Here is a 17,749-nt window from a genome sequence, read left to right as displayed (position 1 = left end):
GATAGTCATTATTTTGGTAGGGGCTACTCTTGCTTTCCCCAAGACAAGTGAGCAGCTGATCTGTCCTGCTTCACTTATCACTCGAAGGTATGAACAAGCACCGTATCCAGTGCAACTGGCATCTGAAAAGTTGTGAAGTTCATGTTGTGTGATCTCATCAAAGCTTGCAGGGAGGTAACTTCTTGGGATCTTTAGGGCTGCCAATTGAGGCAGATCTCTGAGCCATGACTCCCACCTTGGAAGAATGTGCTCGGGGAGATCTTCATCCCAGCCTACTTTATCTCTGCATAGTTCCTGGAGGATCTGTTTGCCAACTAGGATGAAGGGGGCTACAAACCCTAATGGATCGTAGACAGAAGCAACGGTGGAGAGAACTCCTCTTCTCGTCAGTGGGTTGTCCTCGACGATGACCCTGAATTGGAATTCATCTGCTTCGACACACCACTGGACTCCAAGGGCTCGCTCGATATGCTCCCCCAGTGCCATGTCTAGATCCTTGGTTTGGGCACGTTCTTCTGGTGGTATTGTGGCAGTGACATCCTTATCATTGGACACAAACTTGTGTAGTCGCAGTTTTCCTGTACTGCACAAGGCTCTTGACTCTTTCACCAGATGTATGGCTTCGGCAGGTGACTTTAAGCTTGTTAAGCCATCATCAACGTAAAAGCTTATCTGGATGAAAATAATGGATTCTTCGCTGAACTTTCCATGGCCCTGTTCTGCCAGATGTTTCAGTGCAAAGTTGGAGCAGCCTGGTGAAGAAGCTGCCCCAAAGAGATGTACACGCATACGGTACACTGAGGGTTTGGTGTCCAGATCACCTTTGTCCCACCATGGGAACCTTAAATAGTCTTGATGCTCCTTTGTAACATGAAATTGATGAAACATCCTTTCAACATCACACATTATGGCTACTGGACCCTTTCTGAATCGACACAGCACACCCACTAATGTGTTAGTCAGGTCTGGTCCTGTCAAAAGATGATCATTCAGAGAGGTTTCTTGGAAGCGTGCTGAACAATCGAAAACCACACAGATCTTCCCGGGTTTGTGGGGGTGGTAGACTCCGTGGTGTGGAATATACCATGCTGGCTGGTTATTGAGTTCAGACTCTGGAACTTTCTCTGCATCTCCTCTCTCTATTATGTTGTTCATGAAATGGACATAGTCCTTGTAATATTCCTCATTTCTCCGGAGTCGTCGCTCTAATGAGGCAAGCCTGTGAACTGCACATGGTTTATTGACTGGGAGACTGGGTTTTTCTGTCATGAAAGGAAGCGGGAGCTCGTAGTGGCCGTCTTCCTTTTGTCTTATTCCCTCCTTCACCTTTGACAAAAAGAGAAGGTCTTCCTGGGAGACTGGATTGTCATCTGCCGTGTGATCCACAAAGTCGGACTCAAGAACTTTGATTACGTCCGTTGGATTGATCTCTTTGACTCGATTTCTACACACAAAGTGCACTTCTGTTTTAAGCTCATCTGATGGCTGTACAGTGGGAGTAACTTGTCGTACTATGATTCTGTGACTGGTTCCTATTGCATCACCATTGTCAGTTGCTGGATTTGAGCAACCCACAATGCTCCAGCCAAGATCTGTTCGCTGAGCATATGGATAGTTTTCTTTGCTGGACAGGATCTCTCTTGGAAGAAGGGCTTGCTGACAGTTATAGCCGATTAAGAGGCCTACTTCACAGTCCAATGGTGGTGGTATCTTGTCCGCCAGTTTTTGCAGATGAGGCCATTTTTGAGCTGTCTCTGAGGTTGGAATGTGCGTTCTGTCAGCAGGAATGAACTCTCGTGTAAAGAGTGGTGGCAATGAAATCCTCTTCTGTAAGTTGTATCCTCTCACTTGTAGGTTTGTCAGTTTCTGACAGTGTATAACTGTTGACCTTGTTGACATTGTAGATAGCCGCAAACTGACATTTTCCTTGTTTGTGTTTAGATCCTGGGCCACTTCATCTAGGATGAAAGTCGTGTCACTCTGAGTGTCTAAGAGCGCATAGACCAGGACTTCATGATCTGGCTCCTTTGTGGATGAAACCCAGACTGGAACTATGGAGGATGTTTGCGTGCTTCTGCCCTTTTGTATGACTCTATTAGTGGTCGCTGTTGCATCTATTTCTTTGGAGTCTGTTTCGTTCTTTGAGTTGTCGTTTCCCTTACGCATCGACCTTTGACTTCCTTTGAAGTTGTCATCATGCAAACATGTTGGGTGTCTCTTCTGACACTTTTCGCATTTATCTTTGTTGTCACACTTTCTTGAGTGATGACCTGTCTTTAAACATCCAAAGCAAAACTTTTCTGCTTGCACAAACTTGACACGATCTTGGACTGTCTTTTCACTAAACTTTCTGCACTTAGCAAGGGCATGACCTGTTCTTTTGCAGAAGACACATGATGGGGTGTCGTTCTGTGTTGTGTTTGTAGACAATGTCTTTGCTTGAATGGCTTGACCTTTGGTGTGTTTCGGTTTCTCACCCTGTATGCTCTTAAGTGCATGTATGGAGGATATGGGATCACAAGCCAGCTCTGCTTCTTTTGATAGGAAGTTTACAAACTCTTTGAATGGTGGGTAACCAGCATTGGCTTGTCTGACTTCCATGACTGTACGATTCCACCTTGACACCAACCAATCGGGTAATTTCATCAGAATTTTTTGACTCTCATTGCAGTCGTTGAGAACTTCGAGTGTCTTAATGTGAGGCATTGCAGCTTCGCAGCTCTGGAGGAAGTCTGCAAGTTCTCTTAGCTCACATCCATCCTTAGAGCTTATTTTTGGCCATCCATGCAGCTTATCTCTGAAGGACTTCCCAATAATGAATGGGTCTCCGAAGCGTTTTTCTAGCAGCTGCCAAGCTGAGTCATATGCTGCTTCAGTGCCTACTAGGAAAAATTCTTCAACAGCCTTCCTTGCAGCACCACCTAGGTACTTTCTTAGGTAATAGAGTTTTTCGTTCTTTGGAATGTTTTTTCTGTCTATTAATGTCTTGAAAGACAGTCGCCAGTCTTTGAACTTCAAAGGATCTCCATCAAATATTGCAGGCTCTGGTATTGGAAGGCGGTTAGCACTTATAGCTTCTGCTAGCACGTTAACCAAATCAGAGTTGTTCTGCACTTGACACACGGATGATGAAGCTGGTGGAGCTTGAGGCGCCAACTGAAACCCTTGGGAAATGGGAACTTGGTTTGTGACTGATTGAGACTGGGGAATGAATGGGGAACTTGAGGGGTCGAGATCTTGTGCTGTGGCTGGCAGAGACTGAGGAATGAATTGGGGATTTGAGGAATGGAGTTTGTGAGGTTCTTTAGTTTGTACAACATCATGCAGCAGGTCAATTGCATCAGAATTTTCTTCAGCTTGGTGATAGACCTTTGCTCGAGCTCTTGCAGCATTCAACTTCTTAAGTTCTTCGTTCAAGCTTTCTGCGCTTACCTTGCATTACTTGCTGTCTGGCTAGGTTCTCAGCTTCCAACTGTTGTAGTTCTGTTGCCTCCTTTTCTTGTTCTTCCAATACTGCCAATGCTTCCTGAGCTGCAGCAGCTTCAGCCACAGCCTCAGTTTTCTTGAATGAGTGAATGCTTGAGAGAGCAGAGCCACATTTTGATCGATGTGAGGGTGGCATTGATAATGAACCTGTTGAGTCCAGAATTGATCCAACATCAGGCCAAGGTTCTTCTTCTTCACCTGCTGTGTGCCCTTTGAGTTGCCTTTCTGCTCTTTGAACCATGAACTCTGAAAGTGCTATGCAAGCATCAACTCTGCGTCGCAGGTCTGGCTCAGGAGTTTGTATGCGACGTAAGTCTTCATATGCAGCCTTTACACTCGAGCAAGTACTTTGCATATTCTCAATCGTCTCCATTAATTCATCCTCAGAGGCCTCATCAGTCAATATTTCCTTTCCTATTCTTGCTTGAGACTTCCATCTTTCATAAACAATTCTGTACCGACGTTGTACATTGTTCAACCTTTCCTCTTGAAATTCCTTTCCCTTTTTAGTCAGGGTTTGAGCTCTTTCACTTCTTCGTAACTCCTCCCCTTCTTCAGCAGCTTGAATGTCAGCGGCGTGGGGTTGGGCTGTTTGTTCAGTGTTTTCATGTTGGGTCTTAGTGTTTGTGTCAGACATTTTAAGTGAATTGAATAACCAAATACATATATTCAATGAGTAGCCAGTAAGGTTGTAATTAACTATGTGAAGGCTGCGTTAAGACCGTGCAGGAGATCAAGTTTACGTGTGAACTTCAATTTATCATGAAAACGAAGGCATTAGTGTTTAAACTTATGTAAACTTAAAATTACCTCAGTCCTTTGAAGCAAATGAGAAAATTAGCGTTACTTTAGCACACATATGCAAATATCAACCTTAAATGCTGACCAAATGCACTAAGAAATGTGTTAAATCACCTTATCTTGATGAAATAAATGTTTTTAGTGACTCTTTAAATTTCACTTATGTTACCCTTTAAACCTTGCATTTCTACCAGAAATACAAAATTCTTTACAGATCTTAATTTTAACTTATAGTAAATGCCTTTTCTTTACCATTAACCTTCAAAAATCACAAAATTTCACAAATCTTAGTTTCAACCCAAAATGTTTCTTTCACCTTTAAACCTTAACTTATTAATTTGCTTATGGTTAAATTACCGTTTAGACCTTATGACATGTAGCTACGAACATCTGCACATAAGATTTATCCCAAACGTGTAGGCTTAGCACAGTATATGATCAGTAAGTAGACCTGAGTCCTTTGCTGTAACTTCCAGGTTAAGCCACTTCTCACACCACTTCAACTTTAAGACTTTGGTAGAGCACTTTCTGGCCTCGTCCCGTGGGGTTGCAGCTTCAACACAGTCTATGATCGCCGTTGCTTGGAGTTGCTATGCCGACAATGCGCCGTGGGCCTGGTCATCTGACATGGTGGATGCTCGTTGCGTCGTCATCCGCTGTATGGTCCGGTCGTCTCTCCTACCCGCGCTGAGCAGGCGAGTTCTCACTGTAGCTCTCTCCACGACAACAGACACAGGTTGGTTCTTTGAAACGGGCGTTTAATACATGAGCTAGTGTCTTATGCGTCCTTGCCTTCACGCTGTGAGAACTGCATTAAACCAAATACAAACAGTACATGTCACAAAATAATCTCGTCATATCAAACATATACAAATGAAGCTTAACCACGTGAAAGACTAATTAACAACTTGTAAAAATATACCTCGTTGGCTGCTGGTCGTGAAAAGAGGTCCTTTAAGTCTTTGAAATCCATCTGACTGTTGGCTTCACACTTAAACAGTCCATGTAAACAACGTGCTGTGCGTTCACAACTTCCTCCTCTGTCCTTCAGTTAATACTGTCGTAGCCACTTAGCAGCACAAAACAAGAAACTTTAGTTCCGCCATGGGAACAACGAAAACATACACAATAAATTCATTAACCTGTAACTTATTTATCAGCTCATTATAATAATTTAACACCTTTTAACCTGTTTTTTTAACCTTCAATGAAATAAATTATTTATTAACTAAATCAATGAACTGATTTAAGAACTATGCTTAGTGCATTTCTGTAACAGCACTTACACGGGCATTATTACAGTTTCTGTTGATAATCTCTGAGAAGAATGCTTGCCTTGCCTTCTTTAGTTCATGGTTATAGGTGTGGAGACTGTTTTTGTAAATCTCATAATGAACCTGGAGTTTAGTTTTTCGCCACCTGCGCTCTGCCTGTCTGCAGACTCTTTTCTGGACTTTGACCAGTGTGGTGTTTCTCCAAGGTGTCTTTTTCCTTCCTGATAAAACTTTTGTCTTAACTGGGGCGATGGAGTCAATAATAGCCATAACTTTGGAACTGAAACTATTTACAAGGTCATCAGTTGAAGCTGAGGGCAGTGTTGGTGATGGTGTAAAACACTGAGTGAAGACTGCACAGGTGTTATCATTAATATAACACTTTTTGATTACCTCTGTTCCACTTTTGTTAAGAATAGCAGGTATGGCCATTTTAAATTACACACAGTAATGATCAGAAAGAGCAACATCCATCACCACAACCTCAGAGATATTGAGCCCTTTGGAAATAACCAAATCTAATATATGCCCTTTGTTATGTGTTGAATGTGTTACGTGCTGAGATAGGCCAAAATGATCCAGGATGTTTAAAAGTTCTTTAGCACATCCATCTTTGAGATTATCAACATGAATGTTGAAGTCACCCACTAACACAACACAGTCAAAATCAATACAAACAACAGACAGTAGATTGGCAAACTCATCGGAAAACTTTGCATTGTATTTTGGAGGCTTGTAGATGTTTACGAAGACTGATCGACAGGGAGACTTAGATTGAATGGCAACATATTCATATAAGATTCAAACTGACCATAAGAGACTCAAAAATGGCGACTCCACCTCCTCTCTTATGCATTCTTACTTCACTTATGAAACTGAAGTTCGGTGGGGCTGACTCATTGAGAACTGCTGCACTGTTATCTTGTCCTAACCAAGTTTCAGTTAAAAACATAAAATCAAGCCTGTGCTTGATGATAAAGTCATTGATTAAGAATGATTTGCCTGCCAAAGACCTAACATTTAAAAGGGCTAACTTAAATGTGCTAAAAAGTCCAACATCCCCATGTTTTAGAACATACTGTGGCTGACGTGGAATACATGTTAAATTCGATGATGTGATGTTTCTGGAGAGATGGGCCGATCTTCTCCTCCTACCTATTGAGACATGAATCACTGCTTCCGGCACAATGGGACCTGGCTTTTCCTTGGAAAAGTCAGGCATAACATTTGCCTTAAAAGCTGGACCCGGAACACATCAGTTACCAACACAAATAGGTGGCTGTGCTGGGCTCTTACTAGGGGACTGGAGTAGGTTCAGATCAAGTCGTGGAGGGGGTGGAGGTGGTGCCCGTCGGCGCTGTGGTGGTGGAGGGGGACAGGGTGGTTGTAGGGGGCGGGGTGGAATTTGGGGGGACAGGATCCCAGATGGGCGAGGGGTAAGTCTGATCCCTGCGCTGACAAGTTTGTTCATTTGGTCAGTAAACTCCAGCAGGGGGGAGGATGGTGATGGGATACCCAGTGAAGATGATGAGCTAGATGGAGTTTGGGCAGTTGGAGATGGTGACCTAGGTGGAGTTTTAGTGGTGAATCCTCACGAGCAGTGGCCCCTGGTGGAGGACATGAGGCATCCCCCTTTTTGCTCTGGCATCCTTCATGGTTAGAGCATACAGGCGGGGGGAGAGTTGGTTCTCCTTCATGTTTTGGTGTTTGCTGCTTTTGTTTGGATTCCTCTTGTCTCTTGTCCTTGGGAGTGGGAACAGTGTTACGCAGGAAGAAAGATAGGTTGGAGGCAAAAAGTTTTACTCCTGACTTGTTTAGGGAAAGTCCGTCTCCTTTGAAAAAATGTCTGCGGTCCCAGAAAAAGTTGAAATTGTCAATAAAATGCACTGAGTGGACATCACATGCAGTTGAAAGCCATCTGTTTACTGCCAATAATCTGCTGAATCTCTCTCCTCCTCCTCTGACTGATGGTAAAGGCCCACTGAAGAAGACCTCAGCATTCAGAGAGCTCACTGCATTTAGCAGTTTATCTAAATCTCGTTTGAGCACTTCAGATTGTCGTTTCGCAATATCATTTGCCCCTGTGTGCAGTACAAGGTATTTCAAAGTTGGAATTTCTGCAACAAGACTGAGGATTCTGTCGGTCATGTTGGAGACCGTATCATCAGGAAAGCACAATACTTTCGTGTTTCTGCTGTACATGCTTCCCACATCTTTAATAGCAGAATCACCAACAACCAGAGTCTCAGGACCAGTCAGTAGCTTTCCATGTAGCTTTCTAGCTTCTGACTTCATGTCAGGCCTTACCCTTCTCTGTGAGTCAGAGGAGTTATCCAGGTTTTCAGTTGGAGATCCAGGGTCCTGCAGTAGTCGAGCAAACCGATTTTGTAACTGCACACTAGCTGGTTTGGGAGCTTTGTTGCTCACCTTCCCTTTAGCTTTTATCCACAGCTGTGCCTTACTCTGCACAGGTGTTGAGGAGGATGATAACGCAGGCCAGCCTGTCGCATCACAGATCTCTGGGCGCTGGGTTCTACCTGTTGGACGTCTCCCCATATCAGCTGATTTACTCTTGGGCTTTGCCCCGAGAGCATTCCAGGGAGGACTGATACTGGCAGATTTATTACCCGGTACACAGCCCTTTAGTTTCGTGGGAGCTGTATCAGAGCCAATTAGCTGGATGTTAGCATTCTCCAGTCCGCTGTTTTGAGTCAGCGGCAAAGTGCTGTCATTTCCACAAGGTCCGTTCACTTCTGCGTTTATTTCCAGACGCTGAACTTTAGTTTCCAACACTGCAACCTGCTGCAGAAGTTTGTAGAGGTCATCTGTGGAGAAAGGAGGCATCTTGGTGCTAGTTAGTTAGCTTTAGCTGCCAGCAGGCTTTTTCTGTTGGTAGGCCGTAGCAGGCTTTTTCTGTCAGTAGGCCAGAGCAGAGTGTATCCGTGAAATATCAGAGGTCCCAAGGGTCATCCACAACTTTTAAATATTTGTCCATAAAATATGTCTTTAGGTGTCCAATTCAGCCAAAAATTAAAACTTTCAAGTTTAAGGAAAATTAAAATAAATACAGAAAACAAGATGGGAAATCAAGAGCCCAGACAGAAACCAGCTACCAGAGGAGGAGGAGAAGTGATGTCGGCCGTGTGGCAATATTTTACCGTAAACTTGGACAAAGACGTTGCAGCTGAGTGCAACACTTGTCATGCACAAGTTTCCCATGGTGGCACAGAACCGGGAAAGTTTAATACGACCAACTTCATTGCGCATTTGAAGCAGCATCACAAAAAAGAGCATGAGGATTTTCGCAAGACCACCGAGGTGAAGAAACAACAAACCTCTGGCTCCCTCAAACAACCAACGCTGGCCGAAACATTTGCAAAGTGTGACAAACTCCCACGAGACAGCAAAAAGGCACTGGCTATAACAGGGTGGAGGAGATGCTGCACAACTGGAAGATTGACAAAAAGAAGGTCCATGTCTTTTTAAGAGACAATGCTGCTAATATGAGAAAGGCTGTGGATCAGCTAGGTGTGCCAAGCTTAGGGCGTTTTGCGCACAGTCTTCAGCTTGTAGTCCATGAAGGGGTCTTGTCACAGCGAGCTGTAAGTGATGCACTAGCTAATGGGAGAAAAATAGTGGGCCACTTTAAAGATTCCCCCAAGGCTTATTCAAGCTTTGAAGACCTGCAAGTAGAGCTGAACGTCACACCAAAACGTCTCCAGCAGGATGTCCAGACACGATGGAGCAGTACCAAGTACATGATTGACAGCCTCATTCATCAAAAACGGCCACTGCATGCCTGCTGCATTCATCTGAAGAAAACAACACCCTGCCAGCCATTCTAACAGCAAACCAGTGGGGACTGTTAGAGAAGACCTCAAAGGTTCTGACCCCCTTTGAAGAGCTAACAACTCTGGTCAGTGCTGCCTCTGCTACCACAGCTGATGTCATCCCCTCTGTCCATGCACTGGTACGGTTTCTCGGTAAGGAGAGTGAAGATGATCAGGGGATCCAAACTATGAAAGCCGCCCGTCTGGATGCAGTCCACAGACGTTTCAGGCATGTGGAATCCAGGCCCCTCTACACCGTGGCAACACTGCTGGATCCACGATATAAAGACAAGTAAGGGAATTTATGTTAAATTGTTACATTTATTTAGCCTAATCTGATGTATATGAGAAAAACTGTACATTACAGTGAGTTGGTTGTAGCCTATGTGACTGTGTGTTGTGACTGCATAAGATAAGATTACAGGTTACAGAATCACTGTTTACATTATCATGACTGTGTGTGACTGTGTTTCTTTCTGTGAGCATGAATGTGTGGGGACTGTGATTGAAAAGCTCTAAAATATACATTATTACATTATTTTATATATTTTATATTTATGTCAGGTACTTCACAAACGCAGAAAACCGGGGACATGCAAAAGCAGCATTAAAGGCAGCGGTGTGTAAAGCAGAAGAAGAGCTGAAGACCACGCCTCCATCTGATGACACTGTGTCCGAGCCAGTGAACAAGACTCCATGGATGGAGGGTGCAAGCAGCAGCCTTGGCAGCATCTTCAAAGAGATACTGGAGGAGAGCAGCACAGCAGCAGGTCCTTGTGAGCATCACCCCAGGGGCAATCTGTGAAATGGAGAGCTACCTCTATGAGGCTCCTATTGAACGTAAAAACAATCCTTTACACTACTGGAAAGTCAGCCAAGCTCGACTCCCCACCATGGCAGCAACAGCAGCTAAGTTCCTCTGTGCTGCCTGCACGAGTGTTGAGAGCGAGAGGCTCTTTAGCACAGCGTCAATTTTCATTGAGGAGCACAGGAGCAGGCTGACAGCAGACCATGCCGAAATGCTTTTCTTCTTAAAAAAAAATCTCCACATCATGCTCGGACTGCAGAAAGTGGAGATGGAGGAGTAGTAAGGGTAGTCAGCAGTTTATTATTTGTTTTCTGCTCTTGTTATTAGAGTGATATGTTTATTTTGTTTACACTCTATTTTTTTAGTGAAGACTAAGAGCAATGATCACATTGTTTTGGGCACAGTCAGTGAAACTGGAGCTGTGAACTCTTAACTTTGAGCAGTTGGACAGTGGACAATATTGTGTTGTTGTTTTTGTCCCCGCCCTCAGTTGTTCCCACCATATACTGACAGTAAAAAATAACTCAAGTGAACTTGAATTGTTTGCACTTTAAAAGTATAATTTGTTTTTATTGGATTTATTTAGGTTATTTTTCAGGGTCTTCTAATTTATTTTTTATTTATTTTATTCAGTTGTAGAATACTGTAGATATTATGTTGAAGGTTAAAATTTATGCAACCCATTGTGTTATGGCTGTGTTCTGGCTGCTCTGATTTTGCCTCTGTGTCTCTCCAGGGCTGGAACGTGGCGGGGGCGGTCTCCTCTGAGGTGAGCGGCGGCTGGACACACCTGTCACCAATCTGGGCTCATCAAGACTGCTTTTTAAGCTGGCTTTCCCCACACTCCTGTGCCAGATAATTCTAGCACTTGTTGCTTGTGTCTCGCCACGGAGAGGATCTCCTCGTCCCTGCCACGTTCCCCCAGATTGCTAGCTGTCTCGCTGCCTTCTGTGTGTTTTTGTGAGTAAGTCTTTTGGTGCTGGCCTGAGAGCCCTTTTTCCCCCTAGACGGTGATCTTTTGTTTTTGTACCAGCGGTAGCTGAGTTCCCCTCCGGTGGAGGTGTTTTTTGTTCTGTCTGCCTGAGTGCATTATCCCCCCTGTGGAGTTTTTTGTTCCCTTACTGTTTGGGTGTTGAGTTTTCTCCCTCCAGCATTGGTTTTTGGTTATCTTCTGCCTGAGCTGCATTTTCCCGTTTTGGAGTTTTGTGTTGTACTTTTCGTTCAATAAACTCTGTGCGTGATTCCTCTCTGCATCTTGGGTCCTCGCCTTCCTTGCCGGCCCTAACAGAATTATCTGGCCAACATGGACCCAGCGGAGACGGACAGTATGAAACGGGCCCTCACCAGTCAGGGGGTCCTGATTGGCCAACACGAATCGATCAAGTCATGGAGCGTCTCCAGCAATTAACCGCCAGCGTGACGCAGCTGGGAGGACAGCTGTCGGACATCAGGGACCGGCTTGCGGCCCCCACCCCTCCCGTGGGATCTCCTCCTCCACCTCCAGCTGCCGATCCTCCTGACCACCCTGCATCTCAGATCAGGGAACCCTACATCCCCATCCCAGCTCGCTACTCAGGAGATTTTGGTACGTGTGCTCAATTCCTCCACCAGTGCTCACTAGTGTTCAGCCAGCAGCCCACCACTTACGCCACTCACCGCTCAAAAATAGCATTTGTCATGAGCCTATTGTCCGGCCAGGCGGCAGCTTGGTCCCTCGCTATTTCAAGTCAAAACACAGACATAGTCACTGATTACACCCTTTTCACGGAGGCGATGAAAAAAGTTTTTGATCACCCCGTCAGGGGTAGGGAGGCGCTGAGTCGGCTACTCGACCTACGGCAGGGAAGTCAGCCAGTCTCCCAGTACGCCGTAAATTTCCGCATTCTGGCAGCGGAAAGTGGTTGGGGTGAGCCTGCGCTTCAGGCGATCTTTTGTAAGGGGCTAGCTGGGGAAATAAAGGACGAACTAGCGGTTCCAGACGACTGTAGCTCCCTGAACAGCCTCATAGACTTAGCCATTGCCCTAGATAATAGGATGAGGGAGAGACGTAGAGAAGGGTTGGAAAGACAGAGAGCAAGCCACCTCGTCTTTCCCCGGACCGGACCGCACCACCGTCACCCTCTTCTCCCTCCACCACCCCGGACGCTCGACCCAGCCCTGCGGAGGAACCCATGCAGCTGGGACGAGCGCGCCTCACGCCGGCGGAGCGACAGCTACGCGTAAAAAACCAGCTGTGCCTGTACTGCGGTCAGAAGGGACACTTCCTCGCGCAGTGTCCGGAGGTGCCAAAAGGCCAGGCTCATCGGCAGGCAGGGGGGCGCTGGTGAGCCGAATTTCCTCCTCCTCCTCATCCCGACTGCAATTACCAGGTATGATACACGGACCACAACAAACACTCCCACTACAGGTGCTGGTGGATTCAGGGGCAGACGACAATTTTATAGACTCAGCTTTTGCTAACACCCATGGTCTCCCCCTGAACCAGCTCACTTCCCCAAAGGAAGTATTAGCCATTGACGGGAAACTTCTTGAGGTGGTCACACACAGAACTGAACCAATCAAATTAATCCTCTCTAGCAACCACCACGAGTTCATTGAATTACATGTTATCTCATCACCTCTCTCTCCTGTGATTTTGGGGATCCCGTGGCTGAAGAAGCACAATCCCCGCATTGACTGGTCCACTGTTACCATAAGAAACTGGAGAAACAGCTGTCACGCTCACTGTCTCAAATCAGCAATTCCCACGAAGACTCCAGGCACCTCTAATCCACCTGAAGCGGTGGACCTGTCCAATGTCCCCAGTGAGTATCACGATCTCAAAGAGGTTTTTGGTAAAGATCAGGCCCATTCACTTCCTCCTCACCGTCCCTATGACTGTGCCATAGACTTGCTTCCAGGTGCACCTCTTCCCACTAAACGGTTATATAACCTCACAAAGCCTGAAAGAGAGGCCATGGAAGTCTACATTAATGACTCGGTAGCTGCAGGTTTGATTCGTCCATCCTCATCACCAGTAGGGGCGGGATTTTTCTTTGTGGAGGAAAAAGATCAGACTCTTCGTCCCTGCATAGACTACACTGGTCTAAACGAAATCACTGTTAAAAATAAATAGCCACTCCCTCTCATTGATTCCGCCTTCAGCCCCCTTCATGAAGCTTGGATCTTTTTGAAATTAGACTTGAGAAACGCGTACCATCTGGTACGGATCCGGGAAGGAGACGAGTGGAAGACAGCGTTCAATACTCACCTGGGACACTACGAGTACCTGGTAATGCCGTTTGGTCTAACTAATGCTGCTGCTTTTTTCCAGGCCATGGTAAATGATGTGTTAAGAGATTTGTTGAACAGAGTTATATTCGTGTACTTAGATGACATTTTAATATTTTCTCGCACATATGATGAACATGTGAGCCAGGTCAGAGATGTTCTCAAAAGACTGTTAGAGAATCGCCTATATGTAAAGGCAGAGAAATGTGATTTCCATGTAACATCTGTTAACTTTTTGGGTTATGTGGTGGAGAAGGGGCAGCTCAGAGCAGATCCAGCCAAGGTCGAGGCAGTAAAGGGGTGGCCTGTCCCAGCTACCCGCAAGCAACTACAGAGGTTTTTGGGCTTCGCAAACTTCTACTGTCGCTTCAATAGGAATTACAGCCGCATAGCCGCCCCTCTCACCCAACTAACATCCTGTAAGGTCTCCTTTAAATGATCAGCTGAGGCTCAAGCTGCCTTTGATAAACTAAAGCAAATGTTTGTTAATGCTCCTGTGCTAATTCACCCAGATCCAGAACAACAGTTTGTGGTCGAGGTTGACGCCTCGGATTCAGGGGTCGGGGCCGTCCTCTCCCCGCGCCTGCCTGCGGACAAGAAATTACACCCATGCGCCTTCTTCTTCCGCCGACTCACACCAGCAGAAAAGAATTACGACGTGGGGAATCGGGAGCTGCTAGCTGTGGTTCTGGCGCTTCAAGAGTGGCGGCACTGGCTGGAAGGAACGGCTCAGCCGTTCATCGTCTGGACCGACCACAAAAATCTGTCCTATCTTCGCTCGGCTCAGAGACTGAACTCCCGACAGGCCCGGTGGGCTCTCTTCCTGGGGAGATTCGATTTCACCCTCACCTACCGCCCGGGCTCAAAGAACCAGAAGCCGGACAACCTCTCCCATCAGTTCGCCCCAGTGGAGAGGGAGACCAGCACGGAGACGATCCTCTCCCCCTCCTGCGTAGTGCGAGCGGTCCGGTGGAGGGTGGAGCAGGAAGTCCAGGACGCCCTCGGAGACCATCCGGTACCAGATGGCTGTCCCCCAGGACGTCTGTTCGTCCCGCCGTCTGCGAGATCATCAGTGCTCTTATGGGGGCACACTTCGCGGATAGCCTGCCACCCGGGAGTCCACCGCACCCTCTGTCTGATCCGCCAACGTTTCTGGTGGCCTTCTATGGCTGCGGACACCAGGAGCTTCGTCGCCGCCTGCTCTGTCTGTGCTCGGAGCAAGTCTTCTCTCCGCGCCCCTGCTGGGCTGCTGCAACCGTTACCCATTCCTCCTCGCCCATGGTCACACATCGCTGTGGATTTCATCACCGGTCTCCCCCCGTCGGAAGGTAACAATACCATCCTTACCATTGTTGACCGGTTCTCTAAGGCTGTTCACTTTGTCCCCCTCCCCAAATTGCCCTCAGCCTTAGAGACCGCTAACTTGTTAGTTCTCCATGTTTTCCGTCTTCATGGTATTCCCCAGGACATTGTGTCAGACAGAGGGCCGCAGTTCATGTCTCAAGTGTGGAAAGCCTTTTGTCAGGCTTTGGGGGCCTCAGCCAGTCTCAGACTTGGAAGCCTCCCTGAGATGCGTGGCAGCCCGTCTCCCAGCCTCCTGGTCCACACACCTTCCCTGGGTGGAATATGCCCACAACTCCCTGATAAGCTCTGCCACAGGTATGTCCCCCTTTATGGTCATGACCGGATATCAGCCCCCCCTGTTTCCCAGTCAGGAGCCCGGCGTGGCAGTACCATCTGTCCGGGCGCAGTTTCGTCGGGTCCGAAGAGTGTGGCGAGAAACCAGGGCAGCCCTAGGTCAGACGGCCACTCGTAATCGTCTGCTGGCGAATCGCCATCGCACACCGGCTCCTGAGTATCAGGTGGGTCAGCAGGTGTGGCTCTCGTCTCGGGACCTCCCCCTCCAGACAGACTCCCACAAGATGGCTCCCAGATACATCGGTCCCTATCCCATAGACAAGGTCATCAACCCCAGTGCCGTTCGACTCAAGCTCCCCGCCTCCCTCAAGGTGCATCCCGTGTTCCACGTCTCCCTCCTCAAGCCGGTGGTCGACAGCCCTCTGCACACCCCAGCTGCTCCACCTCCTCCCCCCCGCCTCATCGATGGCCACCCGGCTTACACTGTCAACCGCGTGTTGGATGTCCGCAGACGTGGACGGGGCTACCAGTACCTCGTCGACTGGGAGGGGTACGGCCCCGAGGACCGCTCCTGGGTATCGCGTTCCTTAATCTTAGATTCACGGCTGCTGCGAGATTTTTATGCCAGGTTTCCAGAGAAACCTGGTAGGACGCCAGGTGGCGCCCCTTGGGGGGGGGGTACTGTTATGGCTGTTTTCTGGCTGCTCTGATTTTGCCTCTGTGTCTCTCCAGGGCTGGAACATGGCGGGGGCGGGGTCGGTCTCCTCTGAGGTGAGTGGCGGCTGGACACACCTGTCACCAATCTGGGCTCATCAAGACTGCTTTTTAAGCTGGCTTTCCCCACACTCTTGTGCCAGATAATTCTAGCACTTGTCGCTTGTGTCTCGCCACGGAGAGGATCTCCTCGTCCCTGCCACGTTCCCCCAGATTGCTAGCTGTCTCGCTGCCTGCTGTGTGTTTTTATGAGTAAGTATTTTGGAGAGCCCTTTTTCCCCCTAGACGGTGATCTTTTGTTTTTGTACCAGCGGTAGCTGAGTTCCCCTCCGGTGGAGGCATTTTTTGTTCTGTCTGCCTGAGTGCATTATCCCCCCTGTGGAGTTTTTTGTTCCCTTACTGTTTGGCTGTTGAGTTTTCTCCCTCCAGCATTGGTTTTTGGTTATCTTCTGCCTGAGCTGCATTTTCCCGTTTTGGAGTTTTGTGTTGTACTTTTCGTTCAATAAACTGTGTGCGTGATTCCTCTCTGCATCTTGGGTCCTCGCCTTCCTTGCCGGCCTTAACACATTGGTTAATAAGAACTGGCCTTTAACCTTCTTTGACCTTCTTTTCCCCTCTTTGTATTCCTCAGGAGAAATGGAGTTATAAAACAATCATACTTTTAAGAGTTATTGACCATTTGGAAGGTTCACAGGAAGGTGTGAACTCAGGCAGAGACAAGATGTCTGGTTGTAGAACAACTTCTCACATTCTTTCAGGGCAACAAGAGTCACTGATGGCTCCCACTTCAAAGGGTATCTTCTGCTCAGGACGTCTGCTTCTCATGGAGGTGCTAACTCTTTCTTGATAGCTCATGGGAGTTAAGAACAATAAAACTGCCTGGATGGACAAATGCCATGTCTCAGAGGAATCTTCAAACCAAATAATGCTGATGGGTTGTAAATTACACATTCCTGAAGCAAACTGTGCTGTATGTCTGTGTGCCTTTTTCTTAACCTACCAAAGTAACTAAATCTCTATGTTTGATTTAACTGTGGATGTTTTTACATTACGAAGCCTGCGATCTGTATAATAACAATGCTTTTTCTGGTGTTTCTAACTTACAGGATGATAAAACTGTGATTTTAACTATCCCAAAAAGTTTCTCTGAGTTTCTACCATGGAACCATACTGCCATCTAGGGGTTCATAGTGGTTAGGCTGAATGTGCTTAGTGGGAGACATTTATTAATAAGTAACTATAATAGCGATAATCATTTCGGCAAATACAGTCTGCCCTTCTTTATTCCTTTATCATATTAAGGTAGTTATACCCTTAGTCATCATGTTTATTAGGGTTAGTTTTAGGAAATGTGATCATGTTTATTGTTGTATGTTGTCATTATTCATCCAAGGTGTCTGACGCATGCTGTGAACAATGTTGAAATGCCATTGAAAATGGATCATTTAAAATATATTCAATTGACCATAGTGAGAAGCAGATGAGCCCCTCGTACAAATCATTAGTTAATTCTTGCTCTGTGAAGTGGAATTGCGTTGTGCGTCCGCGAACCATCCCACATGCATGATGGCCTATTGATTGGACACGCCCTGGAGCAAGTATATCAGCTGCGGCATGTAGTGGACACTCAGTTATGTTATGTTTTAGTTCAGTTCAGTTTTAGTTTAAGTTTTAGCTCAGTAGTTTTTGTCTTTTGTTAGTCTTCAGTCTTCTTTTTGTCTTTGTCTTAATTCGTCTTCATTCGTTCGAACTTTTTATTCAGAAAACGTATTTTTCTAGTTTTTTTTTTTATCTTCGTGAAACTTTAATTTTTGCTCACCACGTTAAGCCGCACGATTTGTTTTGTTTTTGTGTTAAAGTTCTAGTAACGTAATAATAATTTTGAAGACATTTTCGACCGGCCATCAAAGAGTTTCTTAATTTTATTA

The sequence above is a fragment of the Chaetodon auriga genome, chromosome 2 (genome assembly GCF_051107435.1).
Source record: "Chaetodon auriga isolate fChaAug3 chromosome 2, fChaAug3.hap1, whole genome shotgun sequence".
NCBI classification, from domain to species: Eukaryota; Metazoa; Chordata; class Actinopteri; order Chaetodontiformes; family Chaetodontidae; genus Chaetodon; species Chaetodon auriga.
Note: the sequence above shows the minus strand (reverse complement) of the source record.